The 16,676-nt window shown below is 33.1% G+C and overlaps 1 long non-coding RNA gene across 1 annotated transcript; it reads left to right on the top strand.

The window, feature by feature from the left end:
- The first annotated feature begins 480 nt into the window (after window positions 1-480).
- LOC107635294 (uncharacterized) lies at window positions 481-1,681 on the top strand. Its single transcript, XR_015880701.1, has 3 exons — window positions 481-886; window positions 1,335-1,443; window positions 1,551-1,681. It is a non-coding gene; the product is annotated as an uncharacterized LOC107635294 (long non-coding RNA).
- The last annotated feature ends 14,995 nt before the right edge of the window (window positions 1,682-16,676 follow it).

The following is a 16,676-nucleotide window of genomic DNA, read 5'->3' as shown; positions in this document are numbered from 1 at the left end:
ATTTTTTAAAGGATATTTGATATAAGAAAAACTTATTTTTTTTGCGATTCAATTCCTTTTAAAAAATATTTGTTAATTATTATACCTTATATACTATATACTCCCATTATTAAAAATGTTACAACAAGAAAGCCTACATTTTCTATTGATAAAACAATGCATAACATGTTACTTTTTTATTAATCAAATTATTATAATTTAAATTAATTTTTAGAAAAACTAAAATTATAGTTTCAATCTTATCACGTGCAAGGCACGTGCATTAGGGGTGTTCAAAACCGATCCGGACCGAACTAAACCGATGGACCGAACCGAAAAACCGAAAACCGAAAAAATCGAAAAAGTGATGTTTTGCGATTTTTCTGCGGTTCGGTTCGGTTTTTGGTTCTTGCCACCAAAACCCTAACCGAACCGGTTCTTCCCAAAACCCTAAAATTAAAACTACCCCTAACCCCAACCCCACCCCCCCAAACCCCCAAACGCGTTACGCTGTTCCCTTGCTGCGCGAGTCCCTCCTCCCCCTATGGAAACCTAACCCCGCCCAAACCCCAGATCGGAGCCACCACATCTCGCCGACTCACCCAGACGGCCAGACCCCCCACGGAGCCAGCCTGAGCCACCCACCTCCTTGATACTCGAAGGCCGAAGCCTTCCTCTTCCTCCAAATCTCACCTCCTTCACTCCTTGATACTGGAAGTCGAAGCCAGCCTGAGCCACCCACTCACCACCTCCAACCTCGCCGCCTCCACCCAGAAAGCCTCCACCCAGCAGCGTTTCTGAGTTCTGTAGGGTCACCTCACCACCTCCGACCTCGCCTCCTCCACCCAGAAAGTCTCCCACCCAGCCACCGATTCGAGTGCATATGGAGCCCGAGCCATCTATTCAGGTAAACTTTACTGATGCATTGTTGCCTACTTGCCTTGTTGGTATTGCTGCTTGCTGGTTATTGTTCAATTTATTCATGTTAGGATTATTGTTGCCTCGGATCAAAGTTTGTAGGATCAAAGTTTTGAATTTGGCTTCTAAAATAGAGGCTTTCAGTTTCTGATAGGGATGTCCAACTCCAACGTGTTATCTTAGGTCACAAATTATGTAATATTAATGGGACCCTTTCAGTAACAAGTTCTTCAAAATTACCAACAAACCAAAACAAAAATCTCAAATTAATAAAATTATGTTTCACTGCAATACGCAATTTTAGTTTTCAATTGCCAAGTCAGAGTGTTCAATTTGTTGGTATAATGGTATTGTTGTTTAGTGTTTAATTTGCCAAGTTCAATTTGTTCATTGCTTGTTCAGATTATCAAGTTTTGTTCTGTTTGGTTTATTGCTAGTTCATTGCTTGTTTATTGCTGGTTTTGTTCATGTTGCACCCACTCGTGATCCCAATGAAGAAGATTCTGGTGTTGAGTCTGATTAAAGTACATCTTGTTAAGTTTTATGGTATGAATTGTTCTCCTTATATTATTATTATTATTATTATTATTATAATTATTATTGTTGTTGTTGTTCTTGTTGTTCTTATTATGTAACTGTTTTTTTTATTTCAGGTTGGTTTGCATTATGAAGTTTTAGCTATTTTGTTGGAGAAGACACCATAACTTTGCTATCAGTTTAATGACAATTTATTTTTATTTTCAGTTGTGTTGAATGTTGAGCTATTAAACTTCTTTAATTGTCGTATTTGAATTCTATTGTCGTTATATTTCATTAGATCAAGACTTTGTTAGCTATTGTGTATTTTGGCTTGTTGATTTCAATCTTATGACATTGCATAATAGTATGGTAGAATTTTTTTTTATTTGATTCAAAAAACCGAACAAACCGAACCAAACCAAACCGATTTTAATTGGTTTGGTTTGGTTCGGATGACCTTGGAAAAAAAACCGAACTAAACCGAACCGCACCTTAATTAAACGATCGGATCGGATGGCTTTTCCTTAAAAAATCGAACCAAACCACACCGCGAACACCCCTAACGTGCATGACACGTGCATGGTACGGATAATTACACTTGTTATAAGATGCAATTCAGCTACGATGATTCAATAAAAACAGAAATATTAAACAGTGAAAGAAAAAAAAAGACCAGAAACACCAAGATCAAGCGAGCTACGGAGGGCTCCAACAACACAAGTGAAGGCGAAATAATGAGTGAATCTGTGCTCATAAAGATGAGCCCTTTTCGTAGGCCCTTCTTCTATCATTCCTCCTGCCATTTTTCTCTGTCAAGAAGTGGTTGTGACGGACACTCTTTTGTTCTCAAACACCAACGAGCAGAGTAGAATGAGAGTGAGTGTAAGTAAGGAAGGTTAGAGGAAAAAGGATAATTAGTTTATATTTGGATCATGTGTACGTTTTTTTCGTTAATAGTAGATGTTACTTATAATTTTTTTTATAATAAGAGTACATAAGGAGTACATATTATATAAGGTGTAATAACTCAACAAATATTTTTTAAAGGATATTTGATATGAGAAAAATTTATTTTTCTGCGATTCAATTTCTTTTAAAAAATATTTGTTAATTATTATACCTTATATACTATATACTCCCATTATTAAAAATGTTACACCTATAATGCCTAAACACCACAAATCACCACTCATCATTAATATCTTTGTTTTGCTCTTCATGCATCACCGAACATGCATTTGGAGAGAAAGAAAAGAAAGAACCGAGAGAGAAGAGAGAAACCGTGAACTTCCTTGAGCTTCCGAGTTTGATTTCTTATAATTCATAACTCCAGTCAAAAATCTAATCCGATAAAAGTGTTCGTATCCTCCTCCTCTACACGTTGGTGTTACTTTGATCCGGTAGAAGTTGATGGTAACGTAGCTCCTCTTCCCCTTGAGTTCGGCCAATTGGAGTTTTAAGAGGCACAAATGATTTCAGACGTTTTCCTTTTCAGCAACTCGGTCAAAAAACTTCTCCAAAATTTTCTTTGATTCTGATTTCATACGAAGGTAGGGAATTTATTTTTAAATTAATCGTTTAAATCTGTTAATGCCATTAAAGTCTAGTGAGTAATTGCAAATAATTTATAAATGTCTTGCGTGATTAATGGATGAATTGGTTGAGTTGTGGTTGGAAAAAGTGATTAAATTAGTGTTCTTGTTAAATTAAAAGATTAGTTATTGAAGAAATTGTTGTGTTGATAATGGTTGAATGGAGTTGGATTTGAGATTAGTTTGGGAAGTTAGGAATCTGAGGGAACCCATATGGGTGGTAAAGTCCAATTTTAAGGGAAGATGATGTCCAAGTTTTTGTAAAAAGTATACGAAAAAGTGTTTTCGTTTTAAAAATTATTTAAATATGTATTTACATTAAGAAGCGAACTTTATATTAAAAAATCTGATTTACAGGCTTATTGTGGGAAATGATTTTGAAATTGAACCTGGTTAGCTTTCAAATTTATAAAATGATTTGGCATTGAATTTGGATTGTCGGATTTATCAGGAATGATCTTTGAGGATCGAAAATGATTTGGTTGGGACCCTTGAAGGGTGGCAAAGCCCGAATTTTAGAAGAAATGCTGCAGTAATTTTTATAAAACTTCGAGGCTTTGCTTAAAGCGTTAATCATAAGAGAATTTGATTTAAAACTCATTCTATTTGGCTTTCAATTTATCAGGAAAAGTTATGTTTTAAGTTTATTCTATTGAGAAAAGTTTCTTGTTTAAGTAATAACTTGAATCCAATTTATTAAGGAAAGGAATTTTTATTAAACGTTAAAGAAGTTTGGCTGCCTAGGAACTAATGTTTTGAGGTATGATAAGTGAAGGAATATGTGGTGATGTGGAGGTGTGAATAATAATAAGGTGATGCGGAGGTATGTATAGTTAAGCGGTGATGCGGATGTATGAGTATGTAATTGGTGATGTGGAGGAATAATGAAAATTCATGAGTGGAATAAATAACTGAAGTAGATTATGATTTATGAAAATGAAATGTGAATGGGTCTTTGTGCCAAAGCGCTAATGCGGAAGTGCCCGCCTAACTGATAGCCTAAGGTTGCTAATGCGGGAATGTCCGCCTAATTGATAGCCTATGGTTGCTAATGCGAAAGTGTCCGCCTAACTGATAGCCTAAGGTTGCTAATGCAGGAAGGTTCGCCTAATTGATAGCCTGTTCTTACCGTGATGCCAAGATATCCTGACTGACACGGTAAAGGAACCATATTCGGGGTTCTCCCCGAGTAACGTCGGGTTGCGGGTAGACATCCGACGCGTGAGCTCATGGCCTGCTTAGGACAGACATGCATCATATTGATTGCGCATTTACATTTGGTCTTGTTTTGCTTGTTATATTTTCTCTGTGATTGTGCTGCTTGACTTGTTTGTCTTATTGCAATTTGTTTGTGTGTTGATCTGTTTCTTGTGTTATTATTTCTCTGTGATTGGGAACTAAAGTTGTGATTGAGATTAGCTTATGTTCGGAAATTTAAAGAAGGTAATAAGGTAAAAATAAAAAGTATTTCCAAAGGTTTAACAAAATGGTTTTATTGAGTAAAGTTAGTTATTTGTATTTTATTTCATTACTTTTACGACATTCCTATTCCCTACTGAGAACTAGTGGTTTGTTCTCACCCCAAAATCTTCCACCCTTTCAGTGACACAGATTCGAAGACTCATTTTGAAGCCGCAGGCGACTAAGAGTTTTATTTAAGTTAAATTTATGTGTTGAGTTGCTTTTATAGAATTCCCTCGCCCTTGTTATTTAAGATTTTATTTTATGCAGAGGGATAGGAGTTATAACTGAATTTTATTTGAACTCTTCTATATGATATTTATTATTATTAATAACTATGTGACTAGTATTTCTTGGAAATCTTTGATATATGATTTTAATTAATAGAAACAAAAGTTTTCGGCTTTTTCCTAAAAACTGAAACGCGATATCGACGTAAAGGCTCGATATTAAATAGATAATAAAAGAAAACAGGTTAGTAACTCCTTACTTTTGGTACGATCACGACGTGCTATAAGTTAGGGTGACTATGTGAATAAATATGCTAGATTGTCACTTGAGCGGATCTATTGGACATCAATTGTCCCTTGATTTTGAAGATCATGAGTGAAGAAGAATTTGGGAGGAATATGCTTTGTTCTATCACCTTTGATATATCCGCCTTTAAGTTGAGCAATACATGTTGTATTATCTTCAAACAGGACAGTTGGAGCTTTCTTATGATCAATCAGTCCACATGATGACAGAATATATTGGATCAAACTCCTGAGCCAAAAACATTCGCGACTAGCTTCATGAATCGCTAGTATTTCGGCATGATTAGAGGATGTTGCAACAATCGTCTGTTTCATGGACCTCCATGATATAGCTGTTCCACCATATGTAAACAGGTATCCTGTTTGAGATCTCCCTTTATGTGGATCAGACAAGTAGCCAGCATCTGCATAGCCAACTAGTTGTGACTTGGATCCATAGGGATAAAACAATCCCATATCAACCGTCCCATGAAGATATCGAAAGATTTGTTTGATTCTGTTCCAATGTCTTCTGGTTGGAGAGGAACTATATCTTGCTAATAAATTCACAGCAAATGATATATCGGGTCGTGTATTGTTAGCAAGATACATTAGCGCATATGGTACTTCAGGACCAAGGATATCTTCATTCTCTTCTTTAGGACGGAATTGATCCTTTTCCACATCCAAAGACCTTACGATCATTGGGGTACTCAATGGGTGTGACTTATCCATATAAAATCTCTTCAAGATCTTTTCTGTGTATGTCGTTTGATGAATAAAGATCCCATTTTTTGTATGCTCGATCTACAGGCCGAGAAAAAATTTAGTCTTTCCAAGATCTTTCATCTCAAACTCTTCTTTTAGAGTTTTTATAATTGTTGGAATCTCTTCAGGAGTTCCAATGATATTTAAATCATCAACGTACACAGCAATTATAATGAATTCAGATGCAGATTTCTTTATGAAAATACACGGACAGATATCATCATTCTTGAATCCATTTTTTGCCAGATAATCAATAAGACGATTATACCACATTCGTCCAGATTGCTTTAGACCATATAAAGATCTTTGCAATTTGACTGAGTATAACCCTTGCGAATATTCATTGGATGGTTTAGATATCTTTAGTCCTTCAGGGACTTTCATATAGATATCCCGATCTAATGAGCCATATAAATAGGTTGTTACCACATCCATTTAATGCATATGCAGTTTATGATATGCAGATAAACTGACCAAATAACGCAATGTTATTGCATCTACTACAGGGGAATACGTTTCTTCATAATCTATACCGGGCCTTTGTGAAAAACCTTGTGCCACAAGTCGGGCTTTGTAGCGCACAACTTTATTTTTCTCATTTCGTTTTCTCACAAATACCCATCGGTATCCAACAGGTTTTACATCTTCTGGTGTACGGACTATAGGTCCAAAGACTTCACGTTTTTCAAGTGAGTCTAACTCAACCTTCATGGCTTCTTTCCATTTTGGCCAATCATTCCTTTGTCGACATTCTTCGACTTATCTTGACTCAAGATCCTTACTTTCATGCATGATATTTAATGCCACATTATATGCAAATATTTCATTGACAATTGTCTTATTTCGGTCCCATTTCTCTCCTGTAAAGATATAATTTATCGAGATCTTGTCATTTTCACAATTTTCAGGTACCTGAACGTCTTCTGGCGTTAAAATTATATCAGAATTTTGGACAACTGCAGGTGTCTTTACTATGTCTTTTTCAACAGGAATAGTATTTACCTCTTTTCTCTTTCGAGGATTTTTGTCTTTGGAACCGACAGGCCTGCCACGCTTCTGGTGTGTATTTGCTTCGGTTGCAATTTGTCCAACTAGGACATCAATTCGAATTAGGGCATTTTTCGCTGGTATATACGACTTGGTTATCCTCTTTGTATCGGAAAATGTATCAGGCAATTCATTTTCTATTCTTTGCAAATGTATAATCTTTTGAACTTCTAGTTCACATTACCCTGATCGAGGATCTAAATACATCAAGGATGATGCATTCCAATTAAGTTCCTTTTCAGGAAGCTTATTCTCTCCCCCTAATGTTGGAAATTTTGATTTATCAAAATGACAATCCGCAAACCGGGCTTTAAATACATCTCCAGTTTGTATCTCAAGATACCTCACTATAGAGGGAGAATCATATCCAACATATATTCCCAATTTTCTTTGGGGTCCCATTTTAGTGCTATTAGGTGGTACAATGGGAACATATATCGCACACCCAAATATTCTTATATGGGAAACATTTGGCTGCTAGCCAAAAGCTAATTGCATAGGAGAGAACTGATGGTAACTCGTTGGCCTCAATCGAATAAGTGCTGCTGCATATAAAATAGCATGCCCCCAAATCGAAGTTAGGAGATTTATTCTCATAAGTAAGGGTCTGGCAATTAATTGGAGGCACTTAATAAGTGATTCTTGACGAATGGGCTTTTGCTATTAAAGAAATTAACAAATAAATCCTCGTTGCAAGTATAGTTTCTAAACCAACAAAAATCTTTTCGTACAAAAGTTTTGTTTGTCACTTAAGCAAACCCAATAAAAATAATAACCGAAGTATTTAAACCTCGGGTTGTCTCTCAAGGAATTGCAGGGAGGTGTAGTTATTATTGGTTATGGAAAAAGTATATTTTGGGTTTTTTTTTAAGATAAGAAGCAAGAATAGTAAATGGCAATGGAAACAACTAACTATAAAACTCTTGGCAAGGTATGAGAACTGAAAATCCCATCCTAGTTATCCTTATCAATTGTGATGAGAATTGTTTATTGCTCCTACTTAGTTAACCCTTACTAAATAAAGGAAAGTCAAGTGGACTAATCAATTTAATTCCTGAAGTCCTAGTTAACTCCTATGGAAAGACTAGCTTTAGAGGAATCCAAATCAACCAGCAAATTCCAATTTTCAATCAACAAAGGAGTTTGATAACTCAAGTGTCACCAATTACTCAACCCAAGTCAAGAGGGAAAAAATCCAAATTATTTATATCATAAATAGAAGAAAGCAATCATAAATCTGAAATACCTCAAATTGCATTAAATAAAGAAATCAAATCTAACATGGAGAGTTCATAAACTAAATTGGAAAAATAAACAATTAAAGTAATAGGATAAATAAAAGTAGAAAAGAAACCACATGGTGGATGAATAGGTCCACATATATCACCTTGAATCCTTTCTAGGAATTCAGGTGACTCAAATCCAATCTTTACTGGTGATGGCCTTAAAATTAACTTCCCTTGAGAACATGCAGCACAACAAAATTCACTAGTTTTAAGAATCTTCTGGTTCTTTAGTGAATGTCCATGAGAGTTTTCAATAATTCTCCTCATCATGGTTGTTCCTGGATGACCCAATCTATCATGCCAAGTTATGAATTCATTTGGGCTAGTAAACTTCTGGTTTACAATGGCATGTGATTCAATTGCACTAATTTTGGTATAATACAACCCAGATGAAAGTGAGGGTAATTTTTCTAATATAACTTTCTTATTTAAATCATGAGTTGTGATACATAAATACTCATGATTTCCCTCATTCATTGTCTCAACATGATATCTATTTCAGCGAATATCTTTGAAACTCAACAAGTTCCTCAGGGACTTGGTAGATAATAGTGCATTATTTATTATAAATTTTGTTCCTCCAGGAAACAAAATTATAGCTCTTCCGGAGCCTTCTATCACATTGCCTGAGCCAATAATAGTATTAACATATTCTTCTTTTGGCACAAGATGGGTAAAATATATATCACTTTTAAGAATAGTGTGCGAACTTGTACTATCCGCAAGGCAAATATCTTCAGAATATGTCCTTGCCATTTTTCTTCAAAGACAGATGATAATAATAATAAAATGAGTAGAAGTACATGCACAGTAAAATTATTCACATGAATACTTAACAAACACATACACATATCAAACTATTCCATCATTGATCAAATAGCCAATATTTCCTTCATAATCCTCAAAGAAATTAGATACTTCATAATGAGTGGTGGAATTTTCATAATTTGAAACAAAATTTGTTTTCTTTCCTTTGTCATCCTTTTTCAAGGATGCTTGATAAAGATCAACTCGGTGCCTTGGGGGTACGACAGGTACGTGACTAATGGCCCTTTCCACCACAACGGAAGTATTTATCCTCAATTGATTTACTTTGCCCATTGTTTCTTTCTTTATCCCACTTTTGGTGAGATCCTTTCTTGTGAACATAATTTATTTTCCTTCCATAATTTTTTTTATCAAAATCTTGCCATTTACCTCTTCCGAGGTTATAAGTTGCCGCATTTGCTTCAGGAAATGGGGCAGCGCCAGCTGGACGCGCTTCATGATTTCTCAAAAGTAACTCATTGTTGCGTTCAGCAACAAAAAGGCAAGAAATTAACTCAGAATATTTTTAAATTCTTTTTCTCGATACTGCTGCTGCAGGAGCACATTCGAGGCATGAAAGGTCGATAAAATTTTCTCTAACATATCGGGCTTGAGGAAGTATCACCGTCTTTTTATGATTATACATTTTTCAAGGTCTTTCCACAGATCTGCAGGATCTTTTAATGTGAGATATTCATTTTTCAATTATACGTCAAGATGACGACGAAGGAAAATTATGGCTTTGGCTATATCCTTTTGGGATGTATTATTTTCAGCCTTAATGGTATCTCCAAGATCCATTGAATCAAGATGGATTTTAGCATATAGTATCCATGATAAATAATTATTTCCAGATATATCAAAAGCATTATATTCAAGATGAAAGAGTTTCGACATAATAAAAATTTGTTACCTGAAGTCTTCCTAAAATATCGTTAGAGCTTCGTGCTGATAACGTGTTGTAAAATAAATAACTAATGAAGATATTAATAAATATAAAGTAAATAAGTATAAATAGAAGACTCTAATTTTGATATTCACCAATATAATTATCTCACTATAATAATAGAAACTTATATATTTACTACTCTTATATATTAACAGTGTATGAAAGAGGAAGGAGAAAAGCTTAATATAAAGAGAGGGAGAAGATTTTATTACTGTGTGTATGTTACGTGAGGATTCATCCTCTATTTATACATACAAATATTCAACCATTCAACATTTCATTAACTTTCAATTTGGCTTGAAAAGCTATTCCTTCAGTATAGAAAAAGTTAGCCGTCCAATCTTATAAATGGGCATTCAATTTATTTTTATCACAATACTATTATCCATTCTTTGAGTTAGTTTAGTGTTTAACTTTTCTATTTGATATGCAAGCAACTTCTCAAACGCCTTAAACGCCAACCTTATGTCATCCCTATAGCCTTCACTTTGGCTTAATTAATTTACTCAAGGTTCACTCTAATTCAATACAAACAAGTTCATAATTATCAACCAATCAAGGTCATAAGAATTATTTAAAAGTAGTTAGAATTTTTTTCATTTAATTGTAATTTAAATTTCAATTCAGCATAATTTAAAAATAGGGTCATAGAGTACTTCACATACACCACCTAGGAGGGAGTCTTCGGACTCTCCTTCCACTCTCATCCTCTCTTTCTCTCTTTCATTTCCTTTCTTACACACTTTTGTAAATATTTAGTTATAAATCTCTACTTTTCAACATTAGAAAAAAGAGATCTATTGCAATTTAATGGATTAATTTGTTTTTATTTTTCATCTTCAATTCTTCTATTATTGTTTCTCTAGAAAGATCTTCGTTCTTAATTCCAAAAATTCAAATGTCTTAAAAAGGAATTTGAATCTCACATGAATTCCATGAGAAATTGAAAGAGGATCATGGAATTAGAGATTGAAGATCTTTCTCCCAATTTTTATGAATTTGGGTTTGAAATTGACATGTGACATATAATCAACTCATAACTTTATTCATGAAATTATGTGGTTCTAAATCAGAGACCAATCTTCATCTCTTCTTATGAGCAATTAGATCAAGACATTATCAAGTGATCAAGCTAAGAGAAATTGAATTGCCAAATATTGGAATTCAATTACTTATGATTTGCCAAGAGATCAATGACTACATGATTGAAGAGGAGATGAAAATTATTGATCCTGAAAATGCAACATCTCTTGATCCTAATGTTCTTTTCATTCTTAATTCTAGTTATTTACTTTCTTACACTTTATTTTCTTATACTTTACTTTCTTTCACTTTACTTTCTTATACTTTACTTTTCTTGCAATTTAAATTCCAAATTATTTACATTTCCGTCAATTTACTTTCTTGTCATTTTATTGCTTCATTTACTTCTTGTTCTTTAATTGCTCATCATTTAAAATTGAACCGTCTAACTAGAATAATTAATTAACCATTGTTTGCTTAATGCATTAATTCTCGTGGGATCGACACTCACTCATCATAAATTTTATTACTTGATACGACGCGGTGCACTTATCGGAGTTCTACGGAATATTGTTTTGTAAATTCTGTATCAATGGAGGAATGAGAAAAGCTGAAAAAATACTTGTGTTGTTTTTGTTGTATCCGAAAAGAAGGAATTTTTGGAGAAGGAGGTATTGTTCTTTGTTATGAAGAAATCAAAATAGATAGAAAGAGACATGGCATGGACCTCAGAGATGGCAGAAGAGAGGGAACGATGCGGAGAAAAAGCAAAAAATAAAGAAATCACGTCGGTGGAGCAGAGGAGCAACAGAGAGAGGTGAAAGCAAAGACAAAGAGGAGAACGCCAAAGTCACGCCAAAGTCAGAAAAGAGAGGTATCGTGCAAAGGTGAAAGAAGACTTTGAGGAGTAATGATACACTCTCTCAAAGATGGGAGAGGTTTGATATTTTACCATTGAATAATGTAGTTAAAAATAGTCATATATCATTAATGTTGCAAATTTTCAGTTGAATTAAATAACATATGTAATGGTAGAACTTTTCAAGAAATGAAAACTTGAATGGGAGGAAGACATGTAGCAGAAAAGAGTGGTCATAGAACCGGAAGTTAAGATATTAAATAAGGATATTTGGAGTTTAGTTTTTAGTCTTAGTGTTTAGAGTTTGAGGTTTAGGTTAGTTTTTAGTGGTGAAAATCTAGGGTTCAATTTTTTTAGATTATGATTTAGAATTTAAGATTTAGGACTTAATATTTATATAGTTTATTTATGAATAATGGTCTAAGATTTATATAATAAAATATATAATTATCTTTTAATAATTTTTTAAATAAATTAGTTAAAATTTAACATTGATAATATTGTTGTGATAAGGATAAAAGATGAGGTGGATGACCATCATTAATATGAGCATTTGATTTTAATACTGAATGGCTTAACTTCTCAAGGCAAACCAAATTAATGAGGTTGAAAAATGTAAAGCTTCCTTGCCTATAAATAGAGAAGCAACTAAAGAACACTACTCACAACAATAAACAATTATCTCTCTTTTCGTTGCAATACTTCTTTCTCTTTATATTTTTTTATTTTATATTTGTTACCTCTTCTTTATTTATTTAGTTATTTTATAACAAATATAAACCTTTTTGTTATTATTATCTCATACTATATATAGTTATTTTTAAATTCGTTATCTATATTTAATTTTAAATTATATTCTATATTTTTAATGTCAGTGTTTTTAATATAAAAATGTTTTTATTATCCATATAAATCAATTTTTCATTACCTTGATTTTTATGCTAATTAGTTTTAAATTTTTATATCATCTATGTTTAAAGACAAAATTAAAACCATAATCAAATATCAAATATTTAAAACTTAAACAAATAAAATTCAATAGCTATATTGAAATAGATTAAAATAGATCGAATTTTTTATGTTAATTTCTCTAATAAATATGGCAAGTTAAATATGTGTAGTTTTTGTGTTATATAATTTTTAAAGTACGCAATAATCTTTAGCAAAGAACACTTTAGGGTTCGCCAGTTAAAAACAAAAATTTTGTATAATTATTCTTTTATTGTCTTGTATATTTGTAATTTTTTTAGTTTTATTATACGACTTTTTATGATGATATGTTTGTCATAAGTTATGACTTTAACTTTTAATTATTTCTATGTTTTTGGTTAGCATTTATAGTGATTAGTTTAGTGATAAAAATTTAAGGGTTCATCAGTTGATAACAATGGTTTGTATAATTCTTTTACTACTTTGTACATTTGTAGTATTTTCAACTTCATTTTACGATTTTTTTGTATGTATATGTGATATATTTCTCATAAGTTACAGTTTAATTAACATTTAGGTATTTCTGAATTCTCAGTTATCATTTACAGTGGTTAGCTTAGTATAATAAAAACTTAAAGGATTATCAGTTGAGATAAAAAAAAATTGTTCCATTTCATATAGTAACTTAGGATATAACCATTAATAACTATTCTCTCTATTTATTAATGTATATAATTTAATATATATTTTACTACAAATTGTATACTTCTAGTTTTAGTTCTTTTGTTAAAAAATTATAGATTCTTTGTTAATTTGTAATACTTTTTAATATTATTATTTGGGTAAAGTACTAAATTAGTCCCCTACGTTTGGGCGTAATCTTGTTTTGGTCCTTAAGCTTTAAAATGTCCTATTTGAATCCAAAAATTTTTTATTTAGTTTCAATTTAGTCCCACCGTGAGGTCAAAGATAAATAATTAACTAAATGTCATACATGACAGCAGTATAAGATTAAGGTCGATAATTTAGAGAATAGGTACAAATTCCAGAGACACAAAATCAACCGTAGATGCATCAATACATGTATTTAACATTTATTTTAGTTTTATAGAAAATATTTTATTTTAATTATAAGAAAAATGATAAATAAATATATTGATGCATCTACGGTTGATTTTGTGCCTCTGGAGCTTGTACTTATTCTCTAGATTATCGACCTTGTTCTTATACTACTGTCATGTAGGATATTTTGTTAATTATTTATCTTTGACCTCCGATAGGACTAAATTGAAGCTAAATGAAACTTTTTTTTATTCAAATAGGACACTTTAAACCTTAAGGACCAAAACAGAATTACGTCCAAATGTAAAGGACCAATTTAGTACTTTACCCTTATTATTTTGTAAATTTCTTAAGTTATACCATTTTTAAAAAATTATTCAATAATTTTTTAGATAAATTATTTATTTTGTTAATATGATTTAGCTAATTTTTTAACTATGTCACTAAATCCAACTTTTATAGTGCAACTAATAATTGTATTTTTTTTACAAATATTATATAAAATATTGTTTACGGTATATTAACTTAAGATATAAGTATAAAGCATTTTTTACAAGTAGGATATACAATCAATAATTAAATATACTAAAAGAAGCAAGTTACATTAGTATTTACGGTGGTTAGCTTAGCAATTAAAATTTTAGGGTTCACCCATTAAAAATAGGTTGTATATTTGTAAGTCTTTCGACTTCATTGAATGACTTCTCGCTGTGATATATTTCTCATACCTTATGACTTTAATTTTTAGTTATTTCTGAATTCTTGGTTAGTGTTTACGATAGTTATCTTAGCAATGAAAATTTAAGAATTCATCAATTGAGAGCAAAAATTTATTTTATTCTTTCATTGATTCGTATAGTAACTTAAAATGTAGCCATAAATATGGTAAATTAAATATGTACAAGTAATAAGTCATGATGTAAATCCTTTTAAATTAGTAAATAATTAGTCAATAAATTAAATTTTAATAAAAAAAATTAGAAATGTGAATTTTACATTAAATTAAGATAGAACTCATTAAAACGAAAATTTTGACACTAATTTTAAAGAATTTGGCACAAGATTGAGCCGAACAGACCGAACTAATCGAACCGGCCCAAAATAGGCCCAAGGACCCAAACCAACCCAATCCTTATATGAAGAACCCTGCTTTCCTTTCCCCTTTTCTTCAATTCACGCTGCAACATTGAAGGGGAGGAAGGGAAGGATCCCAAACCCTTATACCAAATTCAAACCACCACAACTTTTCACTCTGAGCGAGCTCCGATCGCCACACTGTTTATGGTCACGCGACTACCGCAATGAGCTCTACGATTCTATCGGAACAATTTCATAGGTAAGCCACTCTATCACCCCAATTGCTCTATCCCTTCCTATTTTTAAAATTCATTAAGGTGGTGTTGAGATTTCTTTGGCTTTGGTACTTTAGATTCAATCTAGCTTGCGGAACTCATTGAGTTTGGTCCGTTTGATCCGTGGGTACGGTAAGGATCCTCAACCCTAGTTAGTTTTTTGAATTTGGATATTGGGTATTGAATTTGTGTATGGATATGTGAAAAATGTGAACTTAGGTGTTTATGCATATATTAGAACTTGATTTTGGACATTTGAGACTTGGTGGAGGATTAGTGTCAATGCTTTGGTAATTTTTGGACTTGTGGAGCTGTGTTGGCTTTGGTGATTTGCCTTGGACAATACGTGAAAATCGGTCAAGGTATGATTTAGGTTTCTCGTATTTAATATATAATGTTCTGTGAAAACTTAGACTAGAAGACCTTGGATTAGGTTTGATGGTTTCAGTGGCTAAGAGAAGGGGGGTTGAATCTTAGCCCCCCTTTTTTGCTTAGTAACACTTGCTGGCCTTTGAGATAACTTTAGGAGACTTTTTGATTTTTGTCTCGTCCCTATCCATGAGACTTTTATTTTTATCTCGTCACTTGGCACGAGACTTTTCTTTTTGTCTCGTCACTTGGCACGAGATATTTTTCAGTTTGAGCTCCTGTGCAATAGAAACAGAATTGGAGTAGAGAAGAGAGAAAATTACACCCAGATATATCCTGGTTCAGCTGCTAAGTGCAGTGCAGCCTACATCCAGTCTCCATCACAACCATGATGGAATTTCACTATAATCTTCTTGATTACAGACTGTAAAGTGCTAACCCAACTTACAAGGGGATTCCCATAGAATCATGAAACACAACATAGATGAACAAAGGAACTCTAAGGACATCTATGGCTTTTTCTTTTAATTTTGCACTCTCTGCCTTTTTCCGCTCTATGGCTTTTTCATAAAAACCTCACAGTTTGCCTTTTCCATGAGACTCAAGACATGACAAAATTAAACAGAAAAATACTAAACAGAATACATTGAAGGAGAAGAAAATCTGTAAGCTTAGGTAGCTCTGAGAATCCTGTGCCTTGCACTCTCACTGCTTACTTCTAACTCCTTGCTCCAAACAGTGGCTATTCTCTCTTTTTATAGAAGAGGGAAGCCTCCACTTTTGAAGCCAAAACCCAAGCCAACTTCTTCTTCTTCAAGAAACAGAATCGGTTCGGCCACATAGAGAGAGAAGAGATAACCATGCAAAACCCAACATGCAATTACCTCTAGTCCTTCCTTGGTCACCATTCTTCATCAATCCGGGATCTCCATCCTTGGCTTGCTCTCCAAGATGGATTTTTGGCCCTTGATGCTTTATAATGATGATGACTTCATCTGCTTCAATCTCTGCCTCTTCCATCACTTCGCCACTCTAGCTACTTCCTGTGGTGGTTGAGCAGAATCAAAGACAAGTCATGCCTCCAAGAATCTCTTCCTTGCTGGCCGAGATCTTCTTCTTCTTTTTGGGTATGAAGAGCTCGAGATTACCTCACCAAATCTACCCATATTTGGTGAAAATCTCAGCCACAACATACTTTTATTTTGTTATGTTTTCTTGCCATCATTGTGATGGTCTTGTA

Source organism: Arachis ipaensis, chromosome B4 (genome assembly GCF_059453495.1).
Source record: "Arachis ipaensis isolate K30076 ecotype BB chromosome B4, ASM5945349v1, whole genome shotgun sequence".
Classification (NCBI taxonomy): Eukaryota; Viridiplantae; Streptophyta; class Magnoliopsida; order Fabales; family Fabaceae; genus Arachis; species Arachis ipaensis.
The sequence above is the reverse complement of the archived record's forward strand: the minus strand, read 5'-3'. Positions and strand labels throughout refer to the sequence as shown.